At 42.0% G+C, this 27,257-nt stretch overlaps 1 protein-coding gene across 1 annotated transcript in view; it reads left to right on the forward strand.

Moving 5' to 3' along the window:
- Positions 1-2,321: 2,321 nt before the first annotated feature.
- ABCG2 (ATP binding cassette subfamily G member 2 (JR blood group)) overlaps positions 2,322-27,257 on the forward strand; it is a 145,097-nt gene continuing 120,161 nt past the window's right edge. Inside the window, exon 1 of the mRNA XM_063458650.1 lies at positions 2,322-2,339. The gene's annotated coding sequence lies outside the window, so the exon portion shown is untranslated. The remainder of the gene's footprint in view (positions 2,340-27,257) is intronic.

Below are 27,257 nucleotides of genomic sequence, written 5' to 3' on the forward strand. Positions count from 1 at the left end.
AGTGGAAGCTCTAGATCTTTTGCATTTAGCCAGAAGCAAACAGAATATAAATGATCATTTGTTTCCCCATTTATTTATTATAAAATGTTTGAGTTGCTTCAAGGGTCAACATTAATGCTGACATTTCATGAGTATGCTGACATTTCATGAGTATATCATCAGAATCTAGGTCTTATATAAATGTATTCTATTTGCTAGAAAGCTATAATATAAGCTCCCAGTCAAAATCATGAGAAAAAACCTCAAGACCCCCGAAAGTGGCAGATCCGATGTGGGTCTGGTGGCCAAGGGGTGTCGGGGAAGTTAAATTTTACTTACACCAAGCTATCCCTCTCGGCTGCCGCCATCTTTGTTCTGCATGTACTCTTCAGCCCATGGTGTTTCAGTTGTCAGGAACCTGATCAGTGCTGTGCTCATGATCATGTGCAAGAATACAGTACTGAGGTCAATGAAGGAGATCAACATAGATTTATGCCTGGATCACACAGCTGTCACGTGATGGATGCTGGGATTGGACAAAAGTTGATAGCGGAGCTCTGCCTTTTGTCATCCACATGCTTGTTCATAACATAAAGCAGCCCCTATTTGTCTTATGGTATCTTTGGATTGCATTGGAATTTCAGTGGGAGCAATAGACGCCGTTGAGTGAGAATCTATGGCCAAGGAGTGTGGCTGTCCCATTCAAACTGACAGAGCGAGTAGAGCAACAAATCTGCATCAAATTTTGGCTTTAACATGCCTCCGCGGAAACTATTTGAATGATTCAGAAGGCTTTTGGGGTTGATGCAATGAGTGCAGCGCAAATAAAAGTGTGGCACAAACTCTTCAGTGATGGTCGAGAATCTGGCTTTAACCAAAAGTAAAATCACCTTTGAAAGGTGATTCCAACAAAGGATTTTGCAGAGTGTTTTGAACAGTGGAAGAGACGCTGAGAGTACTGTGTGAGGTCCCAAGATGCCTACTTTGAAGGGGACTAAGGCATCATTGTCCTATGTACAATGTTTCACTGGACACTTTCCAGACATACCTCATGGGCAAAAAATTTGGTTCGGTTCGTAATTTGGGACTTCGGCAATTCCTTACCCCTAACCCTAACCCTACCTCTAAACCTACCCATAACCACCCCCAACTAGTCACACATCTGGGAGTAGGGGTTGGGGTACAGTTAGGGTTAGATTCCTGTCATAATTCACGTAATTTTCTCTTCCTCTCTTGTTTTGGCACTTTTCAGAAATCCGAAGCATTTCGGCACTTCGGAAATTCGGCACTTCAGACATTCGGAGGCATCCGAATGTCCGAATTGCCGAGATTTGTTAGAATTTATATTCGGAACGAAACGAATTGTACATGTCTAATACCTCATATATATTTCTGAAATACTGAAAAGTGACAGATCAACTTTAAAGGGACACCGTATGCAGCAAAACAACTTAATGACAGCTTAATGATGAAGTTTTGGTATATAGTTCATACCCCTGCAGTTTCACTGCTCAATTCTCTACCATCTAGGAGTTAGATTACTTTGTTTATAGAGCCCTTGTCACACCTCCATTCATATGGCTTACACAGCCTTCCTAAACACATCCTGTAGAAAGTAATCTAATGTTTACACTTTATTGCAAATTCGGTTTAATTTAGAATTTATTATCTTCTTGTCTGTTAATAGTCTGCTAGAGTCTGCAAGAGCCTCCTGTTCATGTTTAAAGTTTAAGACCAGATTGAAAAATAAACCATAATTTTCATGCAGGCTGTTTCAGTCATCGACAAGAGAGGTGTGACATCCACGCATTTACAACAATTGTAAACATTATCTAGATTTTGCGGTCTGGATGCCCCTAGATAGTATAGGATGAATCTAGACTTGGGTCATTTGGACTTTAGTAATAAGTATTTTTATAGCGCCAACTTATTCCGCAGCGTTTTACAATATAATGAAATGGGGAAATTTAACAATAAATGAGACAATTGCAAAATGATACAGGAACAATAGATAGACGAAGACCGTGCTAAAACAAGCTTACATTGCAGACAATGTAAGAACTGTCATTGCTAAATTTTTAGTACATTATGTATATGTAGAACATGGGTCATATCCAACATGAAGTGTAGCTTTAACATAAATAAAAGTAATTATGAAGCAGATGTTTTTTTTTCTTTCTATTAATACATAACAAGCAGTTAAAGTTCATGATGTAGCCTCCCTCCGTGTACAGAAAGAACAGGCAAAGAGAGGGTTAAGATTACGCAGGCATGCTGCATCCTGTCTATTCAAACCATTAAGGTTTCCGGAGACCTTGTATTCAATTCCCTTTTCAAGCAACATGGCTGCCTGCATATAGGTAATGTGCTTTTTACATCTCGAGTAACTGCTGTTTTTAATACATTAATAGTATTTATGTAGGCAATCTTGTCTTACATTACAGTACTGTGGGTATCTCGGCATACTTTAGTTCTTATAGTCTGCAGTTACAAGCGTTTCCTTAAAAGGATTGTGTCAGGAAATTCCTGTAGTATGGAGAGCTCAATTATTATTTTTTTTAACAAATTCATCCATAACGGAGCTGGGCTTGTTTGGCTTACTTTGTTTTTGTTAGTGAATAAACTACTTCAAATGCTGAACATTAGATGGGGCTCTGGATTTGTCAGGGGTATTCACTACAGTATGAACGGTCAGGAGTTTAGAGTGAATTTAACCCCTTAAGGACCAAACTTCTGGAATAAAAGGGAATCATGACATGTCACACATGTCATGTGTCCTTAAGGGGTTAAAGTGAACTACACATGTAAAGCTAAAATCCATCAATTTAAAAACAAAGCTGACTTTTTCGAGTTTAGCTATTATGGCCTAAAATCTCAAATATCCCTACCTGCTTTTTGTTTTAAAAAAATAAATAAAAAATGAACCCATTTCCTTTCTAAATAATGCACAAATGTCTGATTGTATTGTGGATGGCCTTTCATTTCCAGAGAAAACATTATTAGACAAGTTACAGTTACTGTTACAGCGCATGTAATCTGATTTTCTAAATTATATGTTAAATCAGAGCACTCTGAATGTTACGTAATTGTTTTGTTGCTAATATACAGTTATTATTTGGTTGTCTTATAACCAAATAATAACTGTATATTTGGCAGTTTGTGTGAAAAGTAATATGGATAATGAGATTTTCATGCAACAAATAATATTCATTGAACAAAAAAGAAAAGGAAATTGTGAAGAAATGACAAAATAATTTTTTAGGCAAAAAGAAACGTATATTATTGTGAATGTTCATCTTGCAACTTTTATCTTCAATGTCTTTCGCTAATCATGTTTTTGCAGACACATACATATTAACCAGTTTCAGGGACACTGGATTCCTAAAGCACTTTAGCTTGCTGAAATGCTTTATATGTGAAGAGTGTGTGCTTATTTGTTGTTTTTTTTGTTTTGTTTGTTTTTTTACAAAAAGTGCAAGTCCTAATAGGAAAATACCACTAAACTATACACATCCAACGGGAAACATATAAAAGAAAGAACTTTGCCACCCCCTCTAGAAATAGCTCTTGCAGGAATAAAAACAAAAATAAAAACTTGACAAAAACCTAAGGTTTTTTCATTACAAACAGTGTCTAAAGCTGTCCAGAAGCTATTGAGGAGGCCTGATTAACTACTACACTGGAGGCAGCGGACATTTAACCCCTTAAGGACCAAACTTCTGGAATAAAAGGGAATCATGACATGTCACACATGTCATGTGTCCTTAAGGGGTTAAACAGGGAAGTGGAAACCATTTTTCATCTGTTTGGATAATGTTTACCTATTTGGATTATTTTTAGCGCTACAGTTTTTGTAGGTTTTATCAAGATTTTCTTTTTGCTTTTATTCCTGCATATACACCTATTTGTTAGTATCACTTTTTTATGATGCATTATCAGTAAATTGTTTAATCAATTTTATATGTTATATTGTCTGGTCACTTGTTTATTATCCCACAATGTTAGTGGTATAGACAAAGTATATGTTGCTGGGCATTCGTTTAATTTAAGCCCTATTTCTACAGGGGTGGCACAGTCCTTTCTTTTATGTTTCCTATTGGATGTGTATAAGTTAGTGACACTTTTATAAATTAACCTTGTTACACTTCCCTGGGTTTCAAGCAGACAATAGGTCCTGTTACTTCCTGGTTTGTTTAGCTCCACAGAGTTAAACTCAAGCGTCAGCAATTGCCCAGAGCACCTGCCTTGCAAAGACTTCTCTTTGAGCTGCATTGGAAAGTCTGTGATTGGAGAGCCACGTAAAGTCTGGGTCAGGGCCGGCCTTAGGGGTGTGCGAGCTGTGCGCCCGCACAGGGCGCCATGGTGCAGGGGGCGCCCTGCGGCCGCATAGCTCACACGGCATGTCTGTTAGCCGCAAGGCTAACAAGGCATTTGCCTTGGGCGGCATTTTCCAGGGGGCGGCAAAAAAAGCCGCCCCCAAATGCCCAAGGCAAATGTCTTGTTAGCCTTGTGGCTAACAGACATGCCGGGCTGCTGGGCGGTCGGGCGGCGCTGGCGGGTGGCTGGCGAGGGAGCACTTCCTCTGAGCTGTATGCTCAGCTCCCTCGCGCGCCGCAGAGTGAGGCTGGGAGCCGGAATATGACATCATATTCCGGCTCCCAGCCTCACTCTGCGGCGCGCGAGGGAGCTGAGCAAACAGCTCAGAGGAAGTGCTCCCTCGCCAGCCGCCCGCCAGCGCCGCCCACCCAGCCAAGCAGCCACTGGACCACCAGGGAGGAAGAGACCCCCCCCCCAGCTTTCCCAAAGGTAAGGAGGCTGGGGGGGGGTGTCTAAATAAATTTAAAAAAATGTGTTAATGTTAGTGTGTGTCTGTGTATGTTAGTGTGTGTCTGTGTATGTTAGTGTGTGTATGTGTCTGTTAGTGTGTGTCTGTGAGTGTGTTTGTCTGTTAGTGATTGTGTGTGTCTGACTGTGTGTGTGTGGCTGTCTGCCTGTGTGTGTGTGACTGTTTGCCTATGTGTGTGTGTGTGAGACTGTCTGCGTGTGTGACTGTCTGCGTGTGTGTGTGTGTGTGTGTGACTGTCTGCCAGTGTATGTGTGTGTCTGTCTGTCTGTGTGTGTTTGACTGTTTGTCTGTGTGTGTTTGTCTGTGTGTGTGACAGTGTGTGTGGCTGTTTGCCTCTGTGTGTTTGGCTGTCTGCCTGTGTGTTTGTGTGTGGCTGTGTGTGTGGCTGTCTGCCTGTGTGTGTGTGTGTGTGTGGCTGTCTGCCTGTGTGTGTGTGTTTGTGTGTGACTGCCTATGTGTGACTGTCTGGGCAGACTAGATGGGCCGAATGGTTCTTATCTGCCGTCACATTCTATGTCTGTGTGTGTGTTTGTGTGTGGCTGTCTGTGTATGACTGCCTGAGTGTGTTTGTGTGTGTGTGTGTGTATGGCTGTCTGCCTGCCTGTGTGTGTGTGTGACAGGGTGTGTGGGAAGGGGTAAGGAGTGGGGGGGGGGGGGGGCGCTGTGAAGATTTTTTGCACAGGGCGCCCAAATGCCTAAGGCCGGCCCTGGTCTGGGTGGGGCTAGAAGGGGAGGCCATGAAAAAGCAGCAAACAAGAGAACTGTGGCTTTTAGACACAGGTTTTTATTCCCCTAATGAAAAATTACATAATTAAAAGCATAAATGTTTTCATTTTTTTATGTATCTACTAAACAGTGATGATTTTTTTTTGTGGAGTGTCGCTTTAAAGGGACACTATAGTCACCAGAACAATTACAGCTTATTACATTTGTTCTGGTTAATATATTCATTCCCTTTAGGCTTTTTTTTACCTCACACACTGTCTTTTCAGAGAAAAGGCAGTGTTTACATTACAACCTATGGAAACCTCTACTGGCCACTCCTCATGGTTAAAGGAGGAGCTTTCTGGGGCTGTGCTGCACATTGTGCAGCACTGTCATTCAGTGTCTCAACCCTCTGTATGGAGACACTGAACCTTCCTCATAGAGATGAATTTATTTAATGCATCTCTATGAGGAGATGCTGATTGACCAGGGTTGTGTTTGGCTTGCGATGGCTCTGCCCCTCATCTGCTTCCTTGACAGTCTCATCCAATCCAGTGTGTTCCTATGTGAAAGCATTGTGATTGCCTTTGATCAGCACTTCTAATGAGGTCAGCCAAGCAGGCGTATCGAGCAATAGCAGCTGTAGCAGCTGGAATAAAAGTAAGATTTTACTATATTTAGGAGAGGGGGGGGGGGGGGTGGAGGGTCAGAGGGCTAGATTGTGTTTTTAACACTATAGGGTCAGAAATTCATGAATGTGTTTCTGACCCTATAGTGTTCCTTTAAGCATTGCTCAATTAAAAGACAAGGTTTTTTTTCCTGAAAAAAACACCTTGTTTTATAATCTAGGTTGTCTTATAAATCGAGGTAAGTTAATTTATCAGGATTCCACCAACCATATGGCAGCGTTTCCCTGGGGCCAGGCTGCTGCTCACACCCCCCATACACCTTGCAGCTCTTCATAAACCTGACTGATCAATTGATTCCAACAGCTGCAACATCCAATCGCTCGTTTCACCAGCTTTTTAAAAATGTCACCAATCACAAGTGAGCAGCTATCCAGGTAGTGGCCGTTGTCCAGGTAACAAAGATTCCAAAAACACGGGCAGCAATTGTGTTCTCATGGGCCCAGTCAGAACTGTGGCCGTTTAATAGCACGATCGGGTCCCTATATTGTCATAAGCATGGGAGGAAGTGACAGCCGGTTTAACTTACTGCACTACCAAGGGGTTTTAAGTATTTATGGTCTAAGATCTCCCTCACTGGCATTATTATGCTGATGGAATGGGACCATTTTCATGCTGATGCAGCCCATTCACATTGTGGCAATGTGTGAAGTGGCCAACCTGCATGAGGATATTACATACCTGTTTCTTTTTTGTATGTTTTTTCATAATTCTTCTGTTTTATTTTATAAAATTATTTGTTTAAACAAAAGTACTTTACCCACACTTAACCTGGTTGTTTAACTGAAAGGGGTGTGATGGCGTCTTGAATTTAGAGACACTTAATAAGAAACCCCATCGGACAACAACACTATCTACCAACTGAGGAAGCCAACGACATTGGCGAAACTCGTTTTTTCTGTGTATTTTATTTTAATACCTTTGTACCATTTAATGAGTACATCGGAATCTGCAATACTCATAGTCTGCCATAGTCTACCTTGAAGCACAGAGTGGATTAATTAAGTGCTGCCCATAATCAGCACTGAACACCAGTTGATACCTTAAGCCAATCTGATAGGCTCTATATAAGGTGAGCAGTGCTATTGATTGCCATTATGTTTTATGTTTACACTGAGACACTACACTAGATTATTCTTCTATGCCTTTTTATCCTGGACTTTCTGGGAGTATACATCTATAAAGTAGAAGTGTCTGCATTTAGATGCAACCTTATAGGCTCTTTCTATGTGAGTGTCAATTTGCATACCTTTATACCCTGTATACTAACCTATCAAATAATGGTGCACTATTTGTGTATATCTTGTCAGGTTTTTTGAGTGATATCTGTATCCTTTCCTTTCAAAAAGGGTAAATGTTGTACTTGCCTATATTCACTTAATGCTCCATAGTAGTCTTTGTGATTTAGTTTTTTTCACTCCTGACAATATATTTTGTTTTAGTCCAACACTTAAATTTGTATTCCAAATGCTATAGTGTTCCTTTATCATGTTTATCAGCTTACCCTCCCTTATAACTTTGCATATGTTTAATATCTGTTGGAGCATGTTTGACATAAGCTACTTCCAGGAAAAAAACTGTCTGGGAAAAAAAAAAAAAGTTGCACAGAAAACCAGGCCTTGTAATTGGTTTGTAAATATTTGACATCAGAGAGGTATGAAGAAAAGGTTGTTAAGGCGACCAGGTGCTCTGGAGAGTACTCGGGATCATCCTATTTGCATCGATCATTAAGCTTATGCAAGTCCCGAAGCGTAGCCTGACTATCAGCTGAGTGGTAAGAATGATGTGAATTTAACGTATAGAACTAGATTTTAATATTTGCAGTATTTACTGTTAAAAAATATTATTTTCCTGTTGTTCTAACCTATTTACATATTTTTGTTCTTTTGTAAAACTACTGAATTTACATGCTTTGTGGTTCTGTTTATTGAGCCTGGGTAGACTAGTTGGGAAAGACGTTTTGCTGTGGCATGTGTGTACTGTAATTTATTTTTTTTAGCCTAAGGCTAACAAAGCATTACAGTAACTGTAGTTCTGCTACAGCTGAGGACCTAGTTTTAAGCTAGTAGCTAGCTACCCCCGCTCTAGAGAATTGTAGTATACAATAGTATATACCTATCATATAATTATTATTATTATTATTATTATTTATATAGCGCCAACAAATTGTGCAGCACTGTACAATATAATGTATAGTTATACCCAGTATGAAGAATGCTGTGATTTATTCGGGACTGTCATTTTTAGGACATTTTATTTTGTTATAGTGCCTGGAGTCCCCTGGCGCTCTCCCTTCATTTAGTATTAAAGCGACACTGTCACCCACCCCAGAAAAAGTATTACAACTTTATGAAATACTCATACTGAATTCCAACCCAGTCAAGAGACATACTGAGACAAAGTATTTTCCCTCTGCTTTACACTTATTGACACTGGGCAGAGAAGTGTCACTCCCCTCAGTTGTCAACAGTGATGGCTGCAGGGAATTGGCTCAGGGAGAAAATGTCGGCGGCCGAAAGGGATAGGTCTAGGTAAGTATAACTCAACTTTGCTTGCCCCTCCCATCCCCCAGACACCCAGCAGTGATGTCACCATCGAGGGTCTTTGCAAATTCTGCAAAGACCCCAGACAATGACTGTGCCACTTGAAACCACTAGAGCTGTTTAACATTAAATAAGATTGTCCACCCGCCCAGCCCATATGGGAGGTGTGGATAAGGCAGACATTACACTCTTTTTAATAGTCATACCAATTCATACCCACAATGGATACTCTGACAGGCTAAAAGCAGTCAGCTGACATGCTTAGTCAATCACAGCTGCCCATTGCTGCTCAAGCTAATGCGTCCTCATTTCCTCGAGCAGCACATTAGGGATGACATTCTGGGAACTGTTATTTATCACTAACTAAATTATGCACCTTGTAGAGTAAGTTAAATTCTACCTTTTGCAGTTATGTGTTTTCCTTGCACTATGCTGTACCATCTTGTCTGCACTAGTTGTCTATCCCTTTCTGTGTTTGAGAATTGTAGTTTGGATTATGACATCACCATCAGCCTAAACCACAGTATGTGTAATGTATTGTGATATATTATGGGTGACAGCATAATCCTCTGGCACAGACACACATATACAAATACCTTAGTTATTCACTGGGTGCTAATAGCTGCAATAAGAAGGCTTGCCTCTTTTCTAAGGTGATACTTGAGAGAATATGCAGTGTCCAAAAGATTGCATGTTTTCAGGCTTTTTATTTTATAGGTGAGTACATCTATCCTTTGGATGGAAGAAAAAAAAACATGTTCCCAGACCACTTTATCTCATTGAGGTCTGGTTGTAGAGTCTGTCCCCTTAATCCTGCAATCTAAAAATTTTTTTACATTGCAGAGTTAGGACTGCCTCTAGTGGCAGTTTAAGTCCGTGAAACGATGCTTGATGTCCTCACACTGTACATGAGGACGTCCAGTGTCTTCAAATCCCTCATAGGAAAGCATTGATTTAATGTATTCCTATGGAAAGGCTTAATGTACGCCAGCACTTGCCCCGCATGCACATTAGGTTCCCTATTTTCTTGTTTTGATGGTGCAATAATCAGCAGTTATTTTGTACTTTGATTAACACCTACTCAATGAGTTATATATATTGAGGTCTATTCACTAAATAGCAAACTACAGTATAGCGAATTGTACGTATTTTTTTATGCTAAAACAGCTTTTTGGACAATTCAGCTCTTCCAGGCTTAGCTACCTCAGCCAGAGAGCCAGAAACTCTCTCTCTCTCTGAGCTAAGCCTGAAAGGTGCAGGGCTAGCTCAGTGGCGGAGAGTGTCAGCTGATCACTCTCAGTCAATGAGCTAAGCCCTGCACCGTCAGACTTAGCTCAGAGAGAGTTTCTGGCTCTCTGGCTGAGGTAGTGGAGCCACAGAGTGCTGTCCAGTGGACTGTAGGTAAGACATCAGACCGTTCTAAAACTATTAAATGACTTACATGAGAGGGTGGGCACTACTGGCACCATAGCCAATGCAGCTCACTGTTCAGCTCAGTGTTACTTTACTTTCATTTTCAGGACATACCCCAAGTAACAAAATTTTGCAGATTTTTTTATTTTTTTTAAAGCTCCTTTGGGAAAGCTAACTACCTAGAAAAAAGCCAATAGATAGATTAGCAAAAAAATGTAAGTTCTGTTTTTCGTTTCACGGTTGTCCCTTTTAGACAGGTCACAGTGTGCTTTTGTGTAAGACTTAATTTGCAGTCTAAGATGTAACAACCTTAATTGATCTAAATATGATGATAGAAACATTCCTACAGCATGCGATCCTTTGCTACCAATTTTTTAAAGGATCACTAAAAGCACTAACACAACTTTGCATGTTTAACCCCTTAAGGACACATGACATGTGTGACACGTCATGATTCCCTTTTATTCCAGAAGTTTGGTCCTTAAGGGGTTAAGGCAGGGTTCTACAGAAACATCTGGAGGGCTGGAGTTTGAACTACAGCACCCATAATTCTCTGGCTATCTAATTTAATTTATAGAATTATGAGAGTTGTATTTCAACAACATCTGGGACTGGAAGGCCAGAGTTTGGACTGTGGTTTAATAAGTACAAAACCAAGAGAGAGAAAAAAGTGACCTGCACACTATCCCAAATCCCTATGCACATTTAAATACCAGACGATGTAAGGTACCACTCCAATGGCCATTAAAGTGTAAGCTCACCTGCCCCGTCAAGGAACATTTCTTCAGTGAGTCCTACACTAACAGTTCACCTTGCTGCTTTCAGCTAAAAAACAAAATGTCTAATGAGACAGCAAGGGGTTTCCTTATGAACCCCTTATGGTGGGCTGCGGCAATGTAAAATAGCTGTGCAATACAACAGCAAATTCTGAGCCTACAGGGACAGGCTTTTTGCTCAAGAACCAATTCATTAAGCTATAGTGATTATAGCATTAAAGCATTGTTTATTTATAAATATCCCTATATAGTTTGTGTTTAATATCTGCACTTTCTGTAACATTAAAAAACGAGGACACACTCTTTAAACATAAAGCACTTTACCAAATGCGTTGGCATGTTCCTTTAAGGCTTTCATAACCTACGGATGCGAAACAGCTCATTTGTTTGACTTAGCCTGTTGTTTCTGGCTCAGTTGTGTTTGGAGATACTGATTTCCATCATTTGCTTCCATTAGATATTTTTCCACGACGACCAAAGCATGTATTCCATTTACCTGTTATTGTAACAGCAGATGCTTATTTGACAAGATTCCGAGCAGAGAATATTGTGTTATGAAACCTGCATTATTCATTTCAGCTGGAGACTAGTTGAGTCTACTAAGATCTATTTCATTGTGATTATTATGGTTTAAGAATCTCAGGCTCATTTTTTTTGTAGAAAATTCCACAATTTTTTCCCCGGGAAAATAGTGGACATGTTTGTACGTAGTATCCTTAATGTTTAGTGAGTAGTTTAATTTATTAAAATGAACACTCCAAGTTTCATAACAACCCGTGAAATAAAATAAAATGCAGATAAAGGGAGTTTAATTAATTTATTAACTTGACATTGCAGGTATAAAAAATATCCATATACAAATTAGACAAATGCGTGTTTTTATATGTGCATATGTCTATGTGTAACATATTGTGTTTGAATCTGTGTGTATATGCAGTTGTGTATATACATGCAGGGTTTAATTAATGTTAAAAGTAATTAGTGTAAAGGGGGGGGGGTTAAGATTAGCTAGGGCATGTGGTCAGGGGTGGAGCTGCTCTGGGAAATTTTAGCTTACTTGCTAATAATGTTTGCAACTAAAATGTTATTAAGAAAAGAACAAATGTATTGTATTTACACAGATTTCTAAATCCAGTTATAGTATAGGTATAGGTTTTGGGTGTTCAGTATTTAGGCTTTTGGGGTTCAGAAATATTGGTTTAGAGTTAGAGAGGGGTTGAACCTAGTACTAGGGTATTTAAGGTGTTTCGTCTTTAAGAGGAGTTAATCGTAGGATTAAAGGACAACTCCACACCCATAAAGCACTTCAGCATGCAGAAGTGCTTTATGGGTGAGGAGTATCCCAAATTAATGGCAATTTATAAAAGTGATGATTTCTATGATTTCTATTTTCTTTTCTAAATCAAATATGGAACACCCCCCTGGCTGTCAGACAGCCCGGGTGGTATCTTCTTCCTTTGGTTATCTTTGGTGAGCTAACGAAAGTGGCAGGTGAGTCTGCTTGAGCGCCTGCCTCCACACCTACATAACTCAGATTAGAATGCTAAGACAGACCGCCCAATCAATACATGCATGCATTATTTGGTATATCTACTAAACAGTAATTTGTCATTTTTGCACCCATTTTGGTAATGGAGTGTTGCTTTACGGTAAATGATTTTGTTTTAGGTTTAGTTTTATTGCTTAAATTTGGGACTGGGGAAAACTTTGTTTAGATTTGAGGAGGTTCAATTTAGGTTAAGGGAAAAGGGTTGAAGGGTTATTTTCAAAGTCTATTATTACAGGGTTACTCCATCCGGGGGTGGGGCCAAGACCTTTACTGTGTAATGTTTTAGGTCCCCCTTTAATTTAAAGCAAAATCTGCAAAATAATTTTTTTTTTAACTCACCTTGAATCCAGCGCTGGGCAAAATCACAATGCTGAATTCCACGCTGTCTGCGACATCACAGGGGCCTCCCGAGGTTTAATCACAGGCTTCTCCTTCGTATAGAGAAGTCTGTGATTGGACCGTTTCACTGGCTCAGAGTGCATGCGCACACTCAGTGCCAGCGAGGTTGAGGGAAGGGAAGGTTTTAAAAAAAAATTTTTTTTTAAAATTGTGTGTAATGGAAGGTCAAACAGTGTGAGGGAGGGGAAAGCACACAATTAAAAATTTCAGTATGTGCAGTGTTTAAAGTAGAAACACTGCACATACTGAATCTTACCACCATGACCACTTCAAATCACTGAAGTTGTCATGGTGGTTGGAGTAACCCTTTAATATTGTTGGTATACATATTCCCCCTGCTCCCCCTGCAAGGCATTTCCTGTGTGAGAGGTATTTAGTATGTAATGGAAAATAATTACTTTGATTTCCTGTCAAACGCACACACAGACCCTGGGGGAGCTGGGACAGCACTGAGTTTTACACCCTATAACTGTTACTGCAGTTCTGTTACCAAGTATAGGAGGTTGACTGGACTATAGAGGATACTGGCCAATACTCATGGTACTGATATTCTCTCTCCAGCCCACTTAAGCTCCAAACCGGCATATTATAAGTGCTGTACCAACACACAACCACTAGATGGATTAGGCAGCTGCCTAGTGTGCACCGGACACACAGAGGGGGTAGGGGAGGCAAAAAGACACACAGAGGGGCTAGTGTAAAAGAGAGACACAAATAGGGGTTGCAGAGAGAAAGAGACCCACAAAGGTTGTGGGGGGAGAGAGAGGCTGGGGTATGGGAAACAGACACACAAAGGAATTGGTGACAAAGACACACAGATGGGAAGCAAAGACACACAGAGGGGTTGGGGGGACAAAGACACACACATAGGGGCTGGGGGGAGAAGAGACACAAAATGGGTCTGGGAAGAGCAAAAGATACTCAGAGGGGCTGGGGCTGTAAATGTTTGTGTTTTTTTAGGGGGTAGGGTGGTGCAAGTAGCTGATTCTAGGGCTCAAAATAGTTTAACACCGGCCCTGGTACATTGGTGCCAATTCAGCCGAATGAGAAATCTGGTCCTGGTACAGCCCCTGCAGGGCACCCTGGGAGCTGTGTCACATGAGCTCCCAGTGATCACAGCAGCCTGCCAAGGACTCTAAGGAAAAGGCTCACTCCAGCTCTCTCAATGCAGTGTAGGGTTAGCTCACTGGACTTTACTCAGAGCTGGAAACCTTATACTGAGAATAGGCGACTTAGAGGCAGGGAAAGGCACTTGGCTGAGAATAGGTAAGAAATAAAACCATTACTAAATGTTTTGACAACTTACATGGGGGGAGGGTCAGAGTACTTACTTAACCATCGCAGATATAGGGCTCTGTAGCAGTTATGGTGCTTTGAGTGGTCCTTTAAGAATGGATTAGAGTAATCCAGACATGAGTTAATCAGTACATGAGAAAGTGCTTTGTTAGCATCTTGTATTACAAAAGGGTGAAAACAAGCTAATTTTAAGATGGAAGTCCAGGATTTGACCTCATGTGAGGAATGAAAGAGAAGATATTTAAATAAAAAATAATGCCACTGCAGTGAGCTCATGGAGGAGCCCCTTACCTGAATGGAGACTGATAAATGCAGAGGGAATATGATCTGTTTTGGAGAGACTGAGTTTCAAGAAGCAGGCAGACATTCTGGAAAAAACGTACAGGGAATGCAATTAGAAATGTAAAAAAGATACATCTGTGTGTGTTGTTGGCATATATGAGGTACTAGAATCCAAAAGAAGTTACAAGCTTGACATGAAATGCCATATAAGCAGAAATCAGAAAGAGACACAGATCTAAACCTTAAATGTGTTCCAAACCTGAAAGTAGCAGAGAAGAGAAAGGGCAAAAAAAAAAAAGCTGATTGTGGAATTTAGATTAAAGGGACACTCCAGGCACGCAAACCATTTCTACCCATTGGAATGGTCTGGGTGCCAACTCCCACCACCCTTAACCTTGCCAGTGTAATTATTGCAGTTTTTATAAACTGCAATAATTACCTTGCAGGGCTAAGTCCTCCTCTAGTGGCTGTCTATCAGACAGTCACTAGAGGGACTTCTGTGTTCTTAGAACACAAAAAGTATTTTAAACGATGCTGGACGTCCTCACGCTATGCTTGAGGACCTCCAGCGTCGCCGAAATCCCCATAGGAAAGCATTGCCACACATGCGCATTAGGTCTACTCCGCCAGCTGATGTCAGTGGGGGTGGAGAGTGGGCGGAGCCTGACCCAGCACCGAGGGACATAGACGCTGGATTCAGGTAAGTCACTGAAGAGGTTTTAACCCCTTCAGCAACATGGGATGGGGGGTGGGAGGGAGAGGGGCAGTGCAGGGTCCTGCAGTGCCAGGAAAATGGATGTCCTCCTCACAGTGAGCTGTCCACCAGTGACTGTGTCCGGGATATGTGTTGCAGTGCCGTTAAGACACCGGCAGGATCAGTCCTTTGGTCCCTTCCGACTGCCATTCTGTTTTAGAGCTGCTCTCATCAATGCCCCTATGTTTGGGATTTGTCAAGATGAGCGTGTCACATATGTTCCTCTTATTTAAAGGGGAAAATCATCAATCTAAAGTTGTATCTACTTATTTGACACTGCATATGCATAATAAGAACCGTTCTTAAAAATGTACTTAAGGCATCTATAATCGTTTTTTTTATGGGATCATTGCAAGTTCTTTCAATAAAAGTACAATCAATATAAAACCTATTGAACTGAGGATTATCAATGATTATTAATAATCCCTAATATACAGTGATCTATTATGATAAGGATTATATGGAAATATATGGAAATATATATAAGACTGTGTTTATCAAACTCATAATTATATTGATTAATAATCCTTAAAGGTACACTAAAGTCACCAGAACAACTACAGCTTAATGTAGCTGTTCTGGTGAGTATAATCATTACCTTCAGGCATTTTTTTTACAAACACTGCCTTTTCAGAGAACACCTCCAAGTGGCTACTCCTCATATGGCCACTGGAGGTGCTTCCTGGTGCTGTTCAGCATCTCCACGCTCTGCATGGGGATGCTGAATTTTCCTCATTGAAGGCGAATGTGGACTTACCTGCACAGGTTCCTGCTACTATGACCCCACCGAGCCCAGACTCCCACCCTGTCACGATGGGAGCACTGAAGGAACTGCTCAGAGGTCTCCAAGCCAATGTGGCCTCCCTCCGTGCAGACATCACTGGTCTGATGGGTAGGCTGAGCACCCTGGAGACCGTTTCAGATTGCCAAGTGTGGAAAATAGACAGACTAGAAAATTTAGTGCAGGGCCTGCAGCAGCAGCAATCGCTGACCGAACAGAGCTTTAAAATTCAAGAAGATCAGAGGTGGCGCAGGAACCTAAAAGTATGGGGCATCTCTGAGGAAATACCGTCGTCGGAGCTCCCACATCTTGCAAGACGCTTGTTAGTGGCATTGTTAACATCCAGACAAGCCAAAATGTTACTATGGATGGAGTTTTCTGCATTCCTAAGCCTAGGAAAGCCCCTGTTGCAGCAGTAAGAGACTTGGTGATACGTTTCCAAACCGCAAAGGATAGGTCGGCAGTCATGGCTGCCCTTAAAGGGACCTCCCTGTATAAGTTTAAAAACATGGGACTCTAATTTTATGCGGATATCTCCAGAAGCACACTATCATGGAGGAGATCGCTTTAACCATGCACCTCCCTTCTCTGAGAACGAGATAGTCGTTATAACTGGCAGTCATGCCGTATCCTCTTGATCTCACATGGCAGCTTTAACTACCTGATCTGAAACATGCTCGAAGCAACTGCCTTGCTGGAAACCCTCGGCATTCCATGGGACTCTATACATCCACCCGAACAAAAGAAGGCCCCTGCGGAGACCCACAGATGGGACTCTACAAACATTACTCAGTTTGTCCCCCAGGGGGCTGAATCAAACACCTATGCTGCAGCTACTACCTGACTCTTTCCACAGTCTGGCTCACCTAGCCCACCTAACACTAAAGGGCAGTAGACCGCTCACCACATGTTTATTGTTGATTGTTCTTTCTATTTTCCTTTCTTACTTTGGAAGCTATGAGGTGTTACATTTCAGAGAAAGCAGTCCCACGCATCTAGCATCTAATGCTCATGAAAGGGCATACCTAGCATACAAGGGACATTTGGGATCTAGATCCCTTTCGTTAACATTATCCACTTATCATGTACTCACCCACAGCTAGCGGGCCACTCCATGCCATATCGATAAAAACAAATCTGCTTACCAGCTTTGCTTACATTACATTTACCTTCACAGTCCAACAGCAGGCTAGTTTAAAATGACAGACAATTTACATTTATAAAACCCTCAGCTCACTATCATATTTGTTGTAAACTATGTTTTTATATTCCACTATGCTTCTCTATGGAATGTATCCAGTGTGTATCCTGGTTTTGTGCTGCCCTAGGCATAAAAGCCAATGTGGCATCAATAAACCTTCATTCCTGTTGTACCCTTCATGAAGTCTAGACTCATGTTTGGGTAACTATCTACTGGCTGGGGAGAAACGTCTTGGAAGCTGCATTCATCTGGAACTATTCATAACTACACCTGAACTGCAGCTAAAATCACTAAGGCTCTGCAGTTTGGGAGGAATAGGCGAACAAGGTACCATAACTACTATCGTTCGTAACAACTGGTGGCAAGCGGCGGGACCGAATGGGACTCTCAAGGACAAGCGGTGAATGGCCCAGCAGTATGAGAAACTAAAAAGGACAATGCTGAAAGATTTGCTGGAAGCAACAAGAAGAGAGCTACCCTCATAGCAGAACTGATGGAGGGTGACCAAACCAGCAGTGTGGGGAATGTCAGCCAGGAGAAAGCGGAGTTCCAGCAGAAGGTGACGTGGAGGTTGAACTTATTCGGACTAAACCCCACACCGGAGATGGTGGCACAAGTCCTGGCTCAGTTGGCGCAGAGCGCAGTGCACAGCAGGCAAGCCTGAGCCAGGGAGACACAGCATCATTGTCTGGATTTACAAATGGAGGGCAGCAGAGAAAAATTAATTACGCTGCATTTAAAACTTTTTCGGACGTAGAGATGGAGATTGATGCTTATTTGCAAGACTGTGAGCGACAGTGCACTTTGGAGGGACTGGAGCCTGAACAGTGGGCCGCGATACTAAGCAGCAAGCTTACTAGTCGAGAAGCAGAGGCATACCGAGCAGTTCCTGATTCAGCCATACACAACTACGCCAGGGTAAAGGACATTCTGCTAGCACGGTATGCTGTGACTCCAGAGACATATCGGAAAACGTTTTGAGCCCTAAGGAAAGGGAACCGAGACTCCTACACTGAATGGGCATTTAGGATGTACCGAGCGGCCCAAAATTGGATACAAGGCTGCCAAGCCACTACGCGAGGAGGTAATGCAACTCCTTTTACTGGAGCAGTTCTTTGAACACTCCCCTATGGACACTAGAGACTGTATGGGATGGGAAACCGAGCAAAGTGGAAGAAGAGGAAAGATTGGCGGACGAACACCATGAGGGGAGAAAAGGGGAATCAAGTGGAGGTCGGAATATTGTTTAAACCTTTACCACAATGCCAGGGGCTGTGGCCGCCCCTCAGCCAAACACTTTCACACCAGCACCCCCTCCCAACAACAACAACCGACGTGCACCGCCTGTGTGTCATCAGTGCAACCAGCCGGGACATTATAAAATACATTGCCCACAGCTGAGCAGAGGGAACTGGGAACGATCAGCACCACCACCACCAAGGGCGGGAGCGCACTATTACCACCATGAGATGCCAGAAGCACGGACCACCAATCCGGAACAGTGGGCCGTGCTACACAAAGTTAACCCAGCGCAAGCAGAAGGGGACAATCGGGAGCACCACAGGCAGTGGTTTACTGTAGACGGGAAAGAGGCGGAAGCACTCAGAGACTCAGGAGCCACTCTCACCCTGGTGCAACTGCACACCGTATCCGCTAGGGCCCGCACCAACAGGACTGTGGCAGTTTGAGTGGCAGGAGGTGCCATCCACAAGTTACCCACAGCTTGGGTACACCTCAACTGGTGCCCCGGCGCTAAACAGCTGGAAGTAGGCATTATGTTCGGCCTACCAGTGGAAGTTTTGTTATGGAACGGTTTAGGGTGTCTAACTTCACAGGTGACCAACCCCGAACCAGTCGGAGCATACCGCGTGACTACCAGGGCTCAAGCCCGTCGAGCGGAACCAACACACTCCAAGGAACCGCAGGTAGGAAAATCTAACCCCTCGTTGTCACCTGACCCTATCCCATTCTCTGGCACCCCACAGGGTTTTGGGCAAGCCCAGACAGCAGACCCCACGTTAGCTGGTTACAGGAAAGCCGTAGGATCCCCTAGAGAGGGTAATTCTCAGGAGAGTTTTTGCTGGAAGAAGGGGCTGTTATACAGAGTCATCGGGGGTGTGGGGCAGCCCAAATCATAAAGAAACAGTTGGTGGTACCCCGCAAGTACAGGGCTGAACTCCTTAAGCTCAGCCACGATATCCCGTTAGCAGGACATCTGGGTGTGAAAAAAATAAGAATCGCCTCACCCAGACGTTCTTTTGGCCCGGTATATTCAAAGACTTAAGGACATACTGTAGGACATGTGATACATGTCATACTGTAGGACATGTGATACATAGGGAAAAGGAGGGACCACCCTAAGGCTAAGTTACTCTCCCTACTCATAATAGAAGAGCCATTCTACCGAGTAGCGCTAGACCTGATAGGACCGCTCAGCAAGCCCAGCTCCTCAGGAAAATGCTATATCCTCACGGTAGTGGACTATTCCACTAGATACCCTGAGGCTGTAGCGCTCTCCAATATTGAGGCAGAAACTGTGGCAGAGGCCCTAGTTAAAATTTTCTTCAGAGTAGGGTTCCCCATGGAGATCTTGTCCGATCAGGGAATGCAGTTCACCGCAACTGTGACCCAACAGTTGTGGCAGAGCTGCTGTGTAAAACCCTTGTTTAGCTCACCCTACCACCTACCTCAACCAACGGCCTCGGTGAAAGATTTAACGGCACGCTTAAGCAAATGCTCACGGCGTTCACAGACTCCTGCGGACACTAGGAAAGGGTTCTCCATCATCTCCTGTTTGCCTACCAAGAAGTGCCCCAGGCGTCCACCGGGTTCTCCCCATTCGAAATCCTATACGGGAGAAAAGTTTGGGGACCTTCATTCGCTTATTTTACTTTTTTGAAAACGACCGACCGCACATACTGAATTCATGGAACTGTTTTGGGCAGGAGCCTCGTGTGCGGTCGGTAAAATATTCCATACTTTTCGAAAACCCCTTAACCGATCTGGGTGATTTTTTAATATGTTGGTCACCCAGATCAGGGCTATCAGTGGATATGTCATTTATGGGGATACCATATGTTTTAGGGTATGTTCTAAGTTTTGGGTAAAATATGTTTTTTCTGCCTGGAGATAATTGGATTATCCTTTAGCTTACCTAATTACCTCACAGGCAGAGAGGAGGGGATTGTATGTTTGCAGTGGGAGTGTTTTACTTTGTTCATGTAATTCTATTGGTTGTAACTTTTGTGTCCTGGTGCCCAACAAGGTCCAGGTGGGATGTCCCCTTGCATGGGGACTTGCTTAAAAGCCGGTGTGGCATTAATAAACCTTCATTCCTGTTGTACCCTTCATGAAGTTTAGGCTCATGTTTGGGTAACTATCTACTAGCTGGGGAGAAACGTCTTGGAAGCTGCACTCATCTGGAACTATTCATAACTACACCTGAACTGCAGCTATAATCACTAAGGCTCTGCAGTTCAGGAGGAATAGGCGAACAAGGTACCATAACTACTAGCATTCGTAACACAGCCAAAATTGTTTTAGACTGTGCAGGGAGACTGACAGGTACTCCCCTCGGACTGACAGACTGGCACAGTCTGAGGAGAGGATTTATCATAATGATCATTAGGGCTGTCAGCCCAGCCCCAGCTTGCTGCGGCCCACTGGGAAATTTCCCGGTATCCCGGTGGGCCAGTCCGGCCCTGTCAGTCAGTATGTTTGTGTATGTCAGTCTGCATGGGTCAGTGTGTGTGTGACTGCATAGTCATGTTTAGGGTTAGAAGAACAAAAAGTGCTAAGAGAAAGGTAGATAGAGGAAGATGGAAAACTAGTCTGTTAATCATTAGGGTAACACTCCAAGTACCATAACCACTTTCAATACAAATTAAATTTGTGCCAGACAGTACTAGGGAGTTGATGATATTTAAGAGGTGCTGGGATGTGAGTGATGTTACGGATGAGTTATATGTAAAGCAAATCTGCTTTAACCCCTTAAGGACCAAACCTCTGGAATAAAAGGGAATCATGACATGTCACACATGTCATGTGTCCTTAAGGGGTTAAAGGATATGCTTGAACTGTACGAGCAATGTATAGCATTATTTTATATTGCAAAAAGTCAGATGCAGTGTGAATACATCTGGAGGTTTTGGTTGGTTTTGTACGCAGGGGTTCGACTTGAGACACACTTTATAATATCCTGGTTGTTGGACCATAAGCAATCCTTGTTTAATTGCACTTACTTTTCTATGCCACTAGAGGGAGCTAATATAAAAGAGCTGGATGTGATTCAATTTGCGTAACAATTTGAATGGAGACCGCAAAAAGCTTAATAAGCAAAATAGTATTTTGAGTGTTAACAGTGACTAAGCAAAAATAAGCAACAGACATGGAACATTTAGAGTACATCAAATGACTGAGCATATATGTATTAATAATGTGTTTTAGTCTACATAGAGACAGCTGGAGAAATTAAATATATTCTTCTCGTACTTCGGTTTACTGAGACCTGGATGCGAGAATGAGGACAGAGACAGCGACACTTCTCATAAATAACATAGTTATGGTTGTTGCTGCCTATGTTCATCATACTCCTCCGGGTAATATCTACAAATCATAAGATTCCTCAATTCCATTGATTGCTGTTCCTGGGTTGCAGCTAAGAGCATTGCTATTATTTTCTACCCTTTCAGGATAAGCAGCAAGTCTCAGATATTGCTCATATTTCTGGATCTACATTCTTTAATTCACTAATAGCATTTTTAACCATGGGATGTTTGTTTCTTGCTTTAGACTACTCTGCCATCCCCCCTCTGGCCATTCTAAAAATGTTTTTTGATAAATGTAAGCACTTCTGTTTCTTGGGAAAGGGACATCTATCCACCCAATAACGTACCTCCCAACATAAGGCCTCAGGACAGGTGGTGAGGCGCCCTGAGGGGGCATTGCTGGTGATGCAAGCCACATCACTGGCAAATTTGCTGCTGAAGCACTCCCTGCATGGTCCTATAACCCATTTCACAGTGCAAGCACCAAATGCGGGACAGTTGGTATGCATTAACATGGTGGTTAACTTGGTAGTCTTGGCTAGCCATTAACTTTTTGCAGGTGATTTCACGGAGCTGGAGTATCCATATGCAGAGTGAGCGGGCGTTTGGCTTCTTGCTTTGAGCCTGCCAGGCATCACTTCCACTACTAATGCCCGAGAGCGGGACTTTCCTAAGAGATCAGATGTAACTCTTAGCCAATCAGCTAAGCTCTGCAATTAGTAATGGAAGTGGGGAGTGGTGCCCAGCAGATTCCCGGTAAAAAGTTAAACCATTCAAAAAGAGTTTTATTTCTTACAATGTTTGGCTTCAGAATCCAAAGTATGCTGATGTGAATGTGTAAATTCAATGCTTCCCTAAAAGAAGCATTGGATTGGAAGACCACGGTGATTGCTACAGATGCACTGTGTCCTCAATGCTACTCCGTGAGAAGCTTCTTACTGGACAAAATTTATCAGGTCTTAATTACTTCATCTGAGGAGTATCATGCTGCAAGGAGGAGTCCATCTCTGCACTGGACTAATGACATGTTTTACTAGGTTTGATTTTTTTTTTTTTTAAAGATTTAAAAAAAAAATAAGGCTATGGGTAAGGTAGATTGAGAAAGATGGAAACATTGTAGTCTACGTGAGAGGATCTTCTTTTTGGAAACCCTTTTTGCATTTTATCCTAATTCATACAGAAAATAAGAATGTTTGTTGTCTACTTCCCCCAAACTTGTATATGTTATTGTATTTTGTGGTTATCTGTATTATTCCCCATGTGATATTTTTTATGTATTGAGTGTGTCACCAGAAGTTAAATGGCATGTTCATAAGGCCTAATGCTGAGTGGAAGCGAAGAAGAGTTCCATTGACAAGTGTGTGTCTTGCCTGTTCCTTCCAGGGTTCCTGGTAGCCGTGTTTTAAGACCTGCTTTCTGGCTGCCCCAGTGACCACTAGGCAAAGAGTTAGGCCTGTGAGCCGTAAGTGCAGTAATTGGAGGCAGCGCAGGAAGAGTGATTGAAACTGGCCTGGAAATGGAGAAGGCAGAGAGATCGGTACCTTCCCAGGAGACTTAAAGGGCAAAAAAATAGATACATGCCTGGAAGAAGGACAGAAGGAGTACCTGCCTTGAAGACGGCGGTTGTCATGAATCCCAAGGAGGAGACAAGTCACGCTTGTTCCCATTACAAATTGTGGCAGTGATGATATATCCCTTCTCTCGGAAGGGTTTCCAAACTTTCACCGGAACCCAGGATCCATGAGGAGGCTGCATATGATCTGCGAGAACACTGAAGAAGATAACCCTGAGTGCTTTGCCAGAAACTTGAAGACAGATTGCCAGCAACAAAAGAAAAGCTTTGCTGATAGCAGATATCTGATAAAAAGCAATAGGAAAAGCAACAGCTGTTTGTGTCAGTCTGCATGGGTCAGTGTGTGTGTGACCACATAGTCATGTTTAGGGTTTCAGGTTAGAAGAAAAAATAAGGCTGAGAAAAAGGAAGGTAGAGGAAGATGGTAACCTAGTCTATTAATCATTAGGGTAACACTCCAAGCACCATAACTACTTTCAATAAAAATAACATTTTTGCCAGACAGTAGTAGGGAGTTGAGGTGCTGGGATGTGACATGTGAGTGATGTTACGGATGAGTTATATAAAGCAGATTTGCTTTTCAAAGGCTATGCTTGAACTGTAAGAGGATTGTATAGCATTATTTTATATTGCAAGATATCAGATGCAGTGTGAATACATCTAGAGGTGTTGGTTCATTTTGCACGCAGGGGTTCGACTTGTGACGTGCTTTATATTTACTAGAAAAAGTCCCAAATGTTAGGATTATATGGAGGGAGAAAAAAGAAAGTCCAACCCCCAATAATCACTAGCAGTGGGTGTGCCCATATGGAGGGATAGATAACTCAAATCCCATGGTAGAAAATAAAAGAAAATTCTTTATTAAGCAAATAAATGTAGAAAAAAAATCCAATAAAATAAACTTAAATAAGTGCAAAAAGCAAGTGTATAAAAAATATACTATATACACTGGGTCTGAATTGAACTGAGGTCCTATAAGTGAGAGCCTGGAGTATAGTTTGTATTGGATAAACCATGTGGCTAAATGAAAGCCTGAATAAAAAAACTAAAACTAGAGGGCAGTCACTAAGACCCCAGATGTGGGAGGAAAACAGCCCAACAAAAAGGATAGACCTCCTAATGAAGATTATAAATAATCAATAGAGTAAATAGAAGTGTAGGAGATACCAATATCCAAAATAAATGTAAAGCTCCCCTTAATGGGAGTACAAACTGCCTGGAGAATACTGCTTCATGCAGGATGTGAATTAAACATCTCTCATATTGGTATAGGAAGAATAGTGCACTATATTCCTAGATAACAGTATCCATATATTAGGTAACTAAATAAATCACAGTGAGAGATACTAAGTTGCAAGCTGCTATGAGGCAAATTCAAATTAACTGAAAGAAAAAACAGACAGAGTATGGAGCCCTGAATAACCATCTGACTAGTGTAAGGTCAGAAAGGGGCTAGGCTGAACAGTCCCTAAACATCATACTGGCTAGTAGAGTGAATGAATAGAAGGATAAGCTGTAAGACAGGCTACTAAACTGAGAAAAATCTCCTGCCCAAATATTTCCGGTATAATAACCAGACAGCATTAAGCCTAAGTAAGGTACTATTTATCCTTCACCTCAGCACAGCAGATCACACAGAGACCCATAGTAATATAGAGACCCTAAAGAGCAACGTCTAAATCATAGTGATGTAGAGACCCTAAAGACAGAGTCTAGCTCGACGCGCGTTTCGGCGCTATGTGGCGCCTTTGTCAAGAGCAGTGAAGGCTACTCGTAAACCACCGTGGTTTTGAATGTAAAGCCCGCCCCTCATGGTGCGTAATGCGGCCAATCCAGTGCCGCCACGTCATGGCAGGGGAAGGGGCCAGGCATTACTCAATCAAGCGGCATAAGCGGCTGTGAGAGCGCATGTGCAGCCGCTCGAGTGTAGCTATGTCACGGAGGGGGAGGGGCTAGGTATTGCTCAGTGAACGAGCATGACCGGCCAAGGGGAAAAGGCATGTATTTACAGGCAGTGTAAATAGGAGAGATCAGACGATCTCTCTATACAGACCAAATATTACATGTCAGCTGTAATTCATGGAGTAGCCCAAACATCAGATAATATCACTAAAGGGATCAAAAACGCAAAAAAAATGAAAATAAAGAAAAATAGACATAGAGAGTGATGATAATAATACAAGTAGAGAAAAAGAAAATATATAATAAAGAATCACTTCTTAAGTAGACTTGAGAAATATTTTCTTAATTTAAGTATTAGAATAGATATATAGGATCATATAATGTTTGAATATGAACCAAATGGGAACTTACTGAGCAATATATGTACAAAAGCACCATGAGAGAAATGTATATGAGCTATGAAAATTACCAAAATAAATAAAAGACAAAAACTAAAAATTATTATAAACATAGGCACAGTGTAGATAAGGCATCTAGAATTAAATGGTTAAAGGAAAGGAGAAAATGAAAATCCTTCATTGAGACCCTTAGGATTTAGGGTCTTAAGTTGGTAAATCCCAAAACATTCCCTTTGTCTGAGGAATTTGTCATAATCTCCTCGTCTTGGATTCTTCTTAACTAATTCTAAACCACAGAAGTGTAACCCCTTGGGGTCGCCGTCGTGGTTTTCACGAAGATGTCTTGAGATGGGGGTATCGGTCAAATTTTTACAGGATCTGATGTGTTCCTGTATCCGTTTCTTAAAGGGGCGAAATGTTTTGCCCACATATTTTTTATTACATCCACAGGTTAACAGGTACACAATACCAGCTGTATTACAATTGAAGAATGAGTCAATTTTGATAAATTTGCGCGAAATACATCTCCCACACCCAAAAGTCCCAACCAGGGGAGTCTGAAGCCATGTTGTAGGGGGAGCTCCAGATTTTAAATGGCTGGGGGCTAGTAAATCTCTTAAGTTTTTGCCTCTACGGGCCGTGATGGTAACATTTGGTGTCAAAACCTTCTGGAGATGTACGTCGCCAGTCAGTAGTGGCCAGAAACGTCTGAGAGAGTTTTTAACACACTCCCACCCTGCGTCATAAGTGGCAATAAGGCGTATAGGTCCCTTAGTGTCTTCTAGGGATTTCTGTGTGTTCTCTGAAATCAGGCTAATGCGATCCGAATTAAGGGCTCTCTTATATGCCCTCTTGAGGCATCTATTAGGATACCCTTTTGCTTTGAACTGATTTCTTCTCTTGCCTTGATTTTAAATTCTGCGACAGAACTGCAGTTACGCCTAACCCTGAGGTATTGGCCTGTTGGAATACCTAATTTGAGAGGGATCGGATGGAAACTATCCCATCTCAGGAGATTATTGGATGCGGATGGTTTATGATAAAGAGTGGTTTGTATTTTATAGTCGGCTGTAATGGAAATCGTTAGGTCTAGAAAGTTTAGGTATGAACCCCCGAATTCATTAGTAAATTTGAGGTTTTCTTCATTAATGTTGAGGATCCGTTCGAACTCATTAAATTCCTCAAAAGTACCCAACCACACAATGAGCACATTGTCAATATAGCGACGCCAAAGATGGATGAGGGGGAGATATTGTGAAATCCCTATCTGTTGGGATAGGTTTTCCTCCCACCAACCTAAGTGAAGGTTGGCGTACGATGGGGGACAAGCCGTCCCCATCACAGTCCCCCTAGTTTAGTTTTATATTTTCCTGTATTGTTGGACCAAAAGTGCACTTTAATTGCACTTGCTTTTTATGCCTCTAGAGGGAGCTAATATAAAAGAGCTGGATGTGATTCAATTTCCATAACAATTTGAATGGAGACAGCAAAAAGCTTACTAAGCAAAATAGTATTTTGAGTGTTAACAGTGACTATGCAAAAATAAGCAAAAGACAACATTTTGAGTACATCAAATGACTGAGCATATATGTATTAATAATGTGTTTTAGTCTACAGAGCAACAGCT

This window comes from Pelobates fuscus, chromosome 6, assembly GCF_036172605.1.
Source record: "Pelobates fuscus isolate aPelFus1 chromosome 6, aPelFus1.pri, whole genome shotgun sequence".
Lineage (NCBI taxonomy): Eukaryota > Metazoa > Chordata > Amphibia > Anura > Pelobatidae > Pelobates > Pelobates fuscus.